The following is a 6259-nucleotide window of genomic DNA, read 5'->3' as shown; positions in this document are numbered from 1 at the left end:
AGAATAGCTTTTGTCTTTTCTTTTCTGTCCGGTGAAGCCCTTGAATGGGCGGAGACCAGATTTCCGCCTAAAATTAGAGTTAACTGTACCTATGAGAAATTCATTCAGGATTTTGAAAGGACTTTTAACCGAGTCTCAAATAAGTCCATCGTTTCTAGTGGACTTTTTGAAACAAAACAGGGAGATAGATCCGTTGCCGAATTTTCCATTGATTTCCGGGTTAAAGCTGCCGTTTCTGGGTGGAACGAGTCTGCGCTCAAAACTGCTTATCTCTTAGCTCTGAATGAACCAGTTAGAAACAAGCTAGCTTTTTACGATGAGCCAGCTAACTTGGAGGACTTCATAGAGCTAGCTATTGGGCTGGACATTGAACTACAAACCAGATCCAGCTCCGTTCTGCGCCAGGTTAGTCTCAGCTCTCATTTACGCGATCGTCACTTAGCTCCGTCTGTTAAAGGACTCAAAATAGGCCCACAAGTTACATCTCAAACTGTTAGAGTTCCCCGCCAGCCTGATCAGACACCTGAACCAGTCACCTACGTTTCTAAACCTGTTACCTTGCCTGATTCTCTAGCCTCTGAACCAGTAATCCGTTCTGGAACGCTAATTTTTCAACACGTTAACTTGTTGCCAGAATCAGTAATCAAACCAGTTAGCTCCGCTCCAAAGACCCCTTTGGCGTAAGAAACGGCGTCGCCTTAAGTCAGCTCTGTGCCGTCTAGAGATGCCTGGGTCAGCTCTGTGCCGTCCAGAGACCCCTGAGCCTGCCCTGTGCTGTCCAGAGACCCCTGAGCCTGCCCTGTGCCATCCAGAGACCCCTGAGCCTGCCCTGTGCCGTCCTGAGACCCCTGAGTCTGCCCTATGCCGTCCAGAGACCCCTGAGCATAAACTTAAGTGGGTTTCATAGTTCGGAGTTGGTGAAGATATGCCTCCAATAGCCTCTCAGCAGGGTCCACAAACCGCCAAGACCTCTCTACAGATGCTTCAAGCCACCTCTGAGACTGAACATGAGCCTCCATGGGTGTTCTCCCCTGTTCCTGAGACGGAGCCACGGTCTGTGTTTTCTCCAGTTCCTGAGGTAGAACCACAGTTGTGGTGTCCCCAGTTCCTGAGGTGGAGCCACAGTCAGTGGTGTCCCCAGTTCCTGAGGTAGAACCACAGTCGGTGGTGTCTCCTGTTCCTGAGGTGGAGTCACAGTCGGTGGCCTCCCCAGTTCCTGAGGCAGAACCACAGTCGGTGGTTTCTCATGTTCCGGATGTGGAGCCACTGTCGGTGGTCTCTCCTGTTCCAGATGTGGAGCCGCGGTCAGCGGGCTCCTCAGTTCCTGTCCAGGAGCCGCAGGTGGCGGTCTCCTGTGGGCCTGTTCCTGGGACGCGGTCAGTGGTCCTCCCTGTTCCTGATCCGGAGCCGCAATCGGCGGGCTCCCTTGTTCCTGACCGGGAGCCACAATCGGCGGGCTCCCCTGTTCCTGATCCGGAGCCGCAATCGGCGGGCTCCCCTGTTCCTGACCGGGAGCCGCAATCGGCGGGCTCCCCTGTTCCTGATCCGGAGCCGCAATCGGCGGGCTCCCCTGTTCCAGACCCAGAGCCGCAATCGGCGGGCTCCCCTGTTCCTGACCGGGAGCCGCAATCGGCGGGCTCCCCAGTTCCAGACCCGGAGCAACAATCGGCGGGCTCCCCTGTTCCAGACCCAGAGCCGCAATCGGCGGGCTCCCCTGTTCCAGACCCTGTTCCAGAGCCGCAGTTGGCGGTCTCCTCAGAGCCTCCTCCAGAGCCGCAGTCGGCGGTCACTACGGAGCCTGTTCCTTAGCTGCCGAGGAGGGGACGGGGTACTCCGTGGGGGTACCTGCTGAAGTGTGGGCGTCATCCTCCTGAGAAGCTGCTTCGCCTTCGGCCCCGCGGCAGACCCCCGGAGTGTCGGCTTCGCCTTCGCTCCCGCGGCAGACCCCCAGAGCGTCAGCTTCGCCTCCGGCCCCGCAGCAGAACCCCGGAGCGTTGGCTTCGCCTTCGGCCCCGCGGCAGACCTCAGGAGCGTCATCTCCTCCGCCGACCCCGTGGGAGACCCCCGGAGCGTCATCTTCACCGCCGACCCCGTGGCAGACCCCCAGGGTGTCAGCTTCGCCTCCGACCCCGCAGCCGGCCACCTAAGACTCTGCTCCGTTACCGGATCCTCGGCCGGCCTCCTGAGCATCTGTCTCGCCTCCGGCCCAGCGGTAGGCCCCCTGAGAATCGGCCTCGCCTCCGTCCCAACGGTCGGCCTCCTGAGCATCTGCTACGCCTCCGCTGCCGTTCCCTCGGCAGGCCACCTGAGACTCTGTCCCGCTGCCGGTCCCACGACCGGCCACCTGAGACGTTGCCCAAGAAATTTTCTGGGGTTTCTTTTGTTTTCGTCCACCATAAGTGGATCGTTTTTTGTTCTGGACTCTGGTTTTGTTTTCTGCCCTCCTGGCCTGTTTCCCCCTTCGCTCACCCTGGGTGGGTTGTTTTTTGGACTTTTTTTTCTGTTGGTTCAGGCCCTCCTTGCCCTAGTGCCCCCTCCGCCCGCCCTGGGTGGGTTGTTTTTTGTTTTTTGGACTTTTTCAGGGGGCGTCTGGAATCCGCCCTTGAGGGGGGGGCTCTGTTGGGATCCTCAGGCTTGCCCACCAGAGGGTGCTGAGGATCCCCTTCTGCTCTTTGTCATTTTCCCTTAGTGCTGGAGTTACTGTTGGGATCTGGAGATTACCCTCTGTCTCCAGCAGAGTGCGCCGTGGGTCTTCTGGAGCTGGAACCTTCCAGCACATCTGATTTCCATCTACTCTTCCTTTATAAGCTCCTGCCAGACCTTGCTTCCACGCCGCAGTGTTGATCTTAGTTGGTTAGCTAGCTGAGCCTCTGTTACAGATTGAATCTGAGTTGTCTCTAGTGTGAGATCAGATTCTAATCTCTCCTTTGTCTGTGCCTCACAGGAAACCTGTCTCTGGTCTGAAGCTCAGGAAGAGCTGCCTCACTGGAACCCTGTCTCTGGCCTGAAGCTCTGGGAGAGCTTAACCTGCTAATCTGCCCTGGTGAGCCAACCTGAAGGTTCCTATGTGGAATNACCTGCTAATCTGCCCTGGTGAGCCAACCTGAAGGTTCCTATGTGGAATCACCCTGAAGAATCATTTGTGGATATTCCCTGTTGTTCTCTGCTAAGAGCTGGAAACTCAACCTTGAAGAATCCTATGTGGATATTCCCTGTTGTTCTCTGCAGTGAGCTGGAAGCTCAGATCAAGGTCTGCTATGCTAAGCCTGAAGCTAGATGCTTAGCTTCACATGAACTCTGCTAACCAACAGTCTCCAGTCCCAGTCAAGACTTCAGTTAACCAGCCCTGAACCTGTTCCAGATCTAATTCTTTATCTTGTGCTTGTGTACCACAATAAACTCTGTTGAACTTTTACCCAGTTTCCGTGTGTGTTCTGCATTTTGGGCTTAACTCTAAGAACCCATCATGACAGCTACTAAGACAAAAAGCGGAGAGAGCATAGTTTTTAGAGATTGAACTAACAACTTCTGCAATGTGGGAGAATAGAGATAGAATGAAGCAGAATCATGAAAAGGGGTCCCTATGTCCCACAGCAGTCTAAGCCTATAGCAGCATAACTATACATAACACAACTAGAGATAGTTTAGGATAACCTGAGCCAGTCTAACTATACATTTTTAATCAAAAAAGAAAGTTTTAAGCCTATCCTTAAAAGTAGAGAGTGTGTCTGCCTCACGGACTGGTAGTTGGTTCCACAGGAGAGGAGCCAAAAACAAAGCAGCGCGTGTATGTCATCATCCGCTCGCCGGACTGGAGTTTGTTTTTTTTTTAGCTTTATTTAACCAATGTACCTCTTATATATTTGGCTAGATAATCTGAATCGTTCAATTCCATTTTGAGTGTGAGATCATCTGTGGTAGTAGCACTAGACATCTTCCAGGCATGTAAGTAAAACGAGCAGCAGTTCAGCAGACAGGATGAATGAGTTGTAGCCGGCGCATGGATGACGTCATACAAGCGCCGCTTTGTTTTTAAAAGATATATATAAAATATAAAAAATATAACCGCGGAGGTCTGGGGGACAGTGATTCGCCTACATATTATGAATGCTGGCGTACCATAAAGAATCAATTATGAACAGTTTAGTTTGTGCCTTCAACTCATTGCCCATAGGAAGATGTTACTTGGATTACAAAACCGAAAATCTTCAGAACAGCTCCAAATGACACAAAACTAATATGGGTGAGTAGAGGATGATGTAATAATGTAAAATCAAGGGCCTAATGTAAAAAAAAAATGGCGTTCCCCTTTAATGGACCCTTGTGCGTAGTAATCCATATACAAAATAATTATAAAATGGTTTAAATATGAAAAGCTCTAAGTGATTTTAATATTAGATCGAATAGTCAAACACATTTTTCCTTTGAGTCCTTACCCCTCCCTCCTCTTCTCTGCACTGTCTCCCCTCTCCTGCCCTAAACAGGGCGGAATCAGCGTGCACTTTTCCTTAGAAACAGAATGGGGGGCGGAGGGTGTATCTGTTTATTTCTAATCACTCTTGCTCTTTCTTTGGGGAATTCAGCAAAGCAGAAACCTAGTGAAACACACCAACTGCACTGATTAGTTGTTTAAAAAATATGAACACAAAAGCAATTTTACTTTCAAGATTACATATTGGTTTTGTGTAGTTAGAAGGCAATTTATGCCCATCCAGATATAATTTCTGTAGGATACTTAGAATATCACTAGCTTTATCTGTGCTTAGTGTTGAGGTGACATAGAGTTTATTTTTATTTTTTGGAACCTAAGAATAAATGGGACAAAACAAATTTATATAATTTTCACAAAATTAATAATAACCAGTTTTACTAGATATTGTTACATTTAATTTCAACTGATCAAATTTGCATATTTGAATGTATTTCAAGTGAAAAAAGATAAGTACTTACATGTATTAAAACATCAGCTTTTACCAGCAACCATTTGACAGGCATTGCCTGGAATGCAAGAGAAGAAAACGTTTGGACTGCTATACTGTCAATTTGGGTATTTATACAGCAACTAAAACAGAAAGCTAAAGCACTTACAGCTCAGGAGGAACAACTACCTTAATGTCCCCTTATTTTGAATTATTATCCAACTTAATAATTAAACATTCCAGTACTTTACATTCCAGGCTTATCAAATTATGTCGTAGGAGATGAGAATAACTGCAACACAGAGCCTCTAATTCTGCACCAGATTGTAAACTTTGTCAACAATAAATTCTAGACAGTTAAGAAATATCTTTTTAACTGAAGGACAAGTCTTACCGGTCAGTGAGTTTTAGATCCTCACCATAGTCTCCCCTGTGTGAGAAGTTAAGAGCCACTGCAAAAAAAAGAAAGTATTGAGGCAGGGAGCAGAGTTTTGTATAGAAGTAGGTGATTCCCGCTGTTGCTCTGCCTCTCAGGGGCGGTCTGGAAAAGGTTGGCACTCAAAAGCTGCCAATTGCAGTCTGTAGCAGCCCATCGGTTCCACTGATTTTTAATTACAAGGGGCTTAACAGCTAGGAAGTACTGTACAAAGGATGGAAAAAACATAGCAGTCAGCACAACAGTTCTCAAACAGCCAACAACTATGAAGTTGCTCTACCACTAACTGAACAGATTTATCAGAGATACCTTATTTTCTAACTCTTAGTTAGAAGCAACCATTAGTTTTTCAATACAGTACAACAACAAACACAGGAAGCATGTTTGTCGAAACGTTTGTCCCTAAACATTTCCTTCAGCCAACTCTTTACTAGATGGACTGACCATTTGGAGAGGCCCAGCATTTCCCAGTGGAATGCATGTCTGCAGACTTGCTTAGTGGTTGCAAATCAGGTGTGAGCAATGGTGCTGTTCAGGCTTGCTTTAAAGAAAAACCAATCAGTGCCATTCGTGCATTTCACCTTGGTATGTGCTTTGCCAAATGCCCCACAGAAAGAGAAGAAGTAAATTGGGGCAAAGCAGACACACCCTTCTCCCTCCTTCCTTTCTGCAGCATAGGACATGTTGAGCCTTGGCCCTATTTAGCCTGAAGCAGGGGAGACAGAGTAAAGGAAAAGGGAGAGAGAGTCTTGGCAAAATTGGAAAAGAAACTGACGCAAAATGCTGAGAAAATAATCTTGGGAAGCAGGTTAGTTGTTTATAACATGGTGCAGGGACGTGGCTAGACCTATTTTAGGGTGGCTGAAGTCATCCCTTCGTTGGTATTAGCCACCCCATAATTATT

Source organism: Cyprinodon variegatus, unplaced genomic scaffold (genome assembly GCF_000732505.1).
Source record: "Cyprinodon variegatus isolate N-32 unplaced genomic scaffold, C_variegatus-1.0 Scaffold1247, whole genome shotgun sequence".
NCBI classification, from domain to species: Eukaryota; Metazoa; Chordata; class Actinopteri; order Cyprinodontiformes; family Cyprinodontidae; genus Cyprinodon; species Cyprinodon variegatus.
The sequence above is the reverse complement of the archived record's forward strand: the minus strand, read 5'-3'. Positions refer to the sequence as shown.